We start from the raw sequence: 2,500 nt of genomic DNA on the forward strand, positions 1-2,500 counted from the left end.
TTTGGAGGAGATTTTGAGTTAGTGGTTTGAGAGAAGGAAGTAACGATGAAGAACAGTTTAGAACACACTCACACTACACACCACACACACACACACACTCAAACCACTCCACACACACACACACACACACTATAACTACACACACACACACACACACACACACACAACACACCCACACAACCACACCACACACACCATACATTACAACACACCCACCAAACACACACAAACACACACACACACACACAAAACACCACACACACACACACACCCCCACACAAAACACACAACACACACACACACACACAACACACAAACACACACCACACACTCACACACTCACACTCACACACACCCTCCCCCCCCCCCCCCACCCAGCCCACAAACCCATACAATCACACACCACACCACACACCCACACAACACACACACACACAACACACACACACACACACACACAAAACACACCCACCCCTATAAAAGATATGATGATTTTATAGATAGTAGATAGTGTTGATCATATACCACACACACACACACACTCACACACCACACACTCAACACATAAAACACACCACACCCAAACCAAACACACACACACCACACACACACACACACTCCCCACCCACACAACCACACACACACCCCTTCTAATCTAACCCGAACCGGGGCACTGCACCCGCGCTCCACATACACCAACTTTTTCAAATCGGTGGAGTCCACCTCCGCAGCACCTACTTGCATCATCTCTCTCTGAAGTTGCCCCAAAAACCCCTTTTTTCGGTCTGTCTTTAGGGTCTTTCCTGGTGGTTCCATCTGCAGCATTCTTCGGCCAACAAAATTTCTCTTCCCTCTTTTTCCCGTGCCCAAAAACCCTCTCAGTCTCCCCTCCCCTAAAATTTAACCTAAGCATCTGTAGCTAGCAGGGCCCTCACTGTCTCATTCCTTGTTCGTTTTTCCGTGTAAGCCCCAGAGTGAATCTCAAAATTCGCATCTCTGCCACCTCCATCTTTGGGCCCCTTGTAACTTTGTACTGGCACTGTCTCCATGCCATATAACATTGCTGGTCTTACACCGTCTAAGATTTTCCCCCTTTACTCCCATTGGCATGTTCCTGTCACACAAAAATTCCGTCATTCTCCACCCATTCCAGCCTGCCTGTATTCTCCTTTTAACTTCAGCATTGCTAAAATCCTTCAAGTCCTACTGTTGAACCCAGATACTTTTAAAATTTCCCCCTCACTTTCTTTATCTTTTTTTCCCTTTTAATTTTTAAACCCCTGCCATTTTCCTTCCTTCTCATTTACCAGAGTTTTCAGTCTTCCTTTTGCTGACTTTCTGCCCCGCCTCTCCAGGGCATGTCTCCACCCTTCCAGATCTTCCTCTACTTCTTCTCTTCTTTTTGCTACATAGCAAAACAACGTCTGCAAACACATAGACCACGGCGCTTTTTTCCCTAAGTCCATCAGTTTTAAATTTTCCATATAACATCAAACAAGAACGGGCCAGGGCTGACCCTGATGTAAACCAACTTCCAAACCCTTTAAAACCCCTTTTTGAGTACCCCACGCACTTCTCACTGCTTTCATGCACTCATTATACATATCTTGCACCACCCTTACAACATTTTCGGTAATGATGACTCCCGCATGCAGTGCCACAGTTCTTCTTTTTGGTACTCTGCCAAAATCCTTCCCCCCAATCAATGAACACACAATCTAATTGCTTTTGTCCCTCTCTGTACTTCTCATCCAACTTTTTCATAACAATTCTGCAGCAGCCCCTTTAAATCCTGGTCTATTGTTGTAATGACCCCTTAGTTTGATGCCCCGGTATTTTCCACAATCCGCAAGTTTTAAATTGTTATGTAAATGGGAAAATCAATGTTTTTCTTTTTTTCCCACTCATCTGGCATTCTCTCTCCTGAAAGGGAAAAATTTTGGGCTAAATAAAGATGTTAAGACCCCCAACCCTGCTTCTCTGGGTTTTATCCATGCTTCTATAGGAATGTTATCTGGTCCTAAAGTTTTCCCTTTTCCCCCCCTTTCCTTTTCCCAAAAGTGCCTTTACCTCGTCCTGAGTTTTTTCCTGCTACCATTACTTCTGCCATCCCCCCCCCTTTTTCCCTCTCATTTCCCTGGGGTTTTGCCCACTCTATACCCCATGTTTCCCCCTCTTTCGTATCCACTTCTCATTTTATCTCGCACTTGCTTCTTTCTTTCTATCGCTACTGCCACCTTTGCCTTTCTTCCTTTCCTGTACAAAAACTTGCTTCTCATATCTTTCTTTTGTCCCCTCATTCCAGCGTCTTCTTCGTTCCACACCATGTTTCCTTGCCCCTCCTTCTTTCCCATTGTCACCCCAAAGCAATTTTCCTTTCTGTTTCCCGAACATTCGATAAGTCTACCCAGGTGTTTTCTTCCTCCCACTTCATCTTCTGGTCTTCCTCCAGTTTAAAATTTTGCTCCAAAGCTTTCTCGCAGCCCTCCACACTTGAATT

The sequence above is a fragment of the Penaeus japonicus genome, unplaced genomic scaffold (genome assembly GCF_977035675.1).
Source record: "Penaeus japonicus unplaced genomic scaffold, GWHDUDI00000001_assembly GWHDUDI00000019, whole genome shotgun sequence".
In the NCBI taxonomy this organism is placed as follows: Eukaryota; Metazoa; Arthropoda; class Malacostraca; order Decapoda; family Penaeidae; genus Penaeus; species Penaeus japonicus.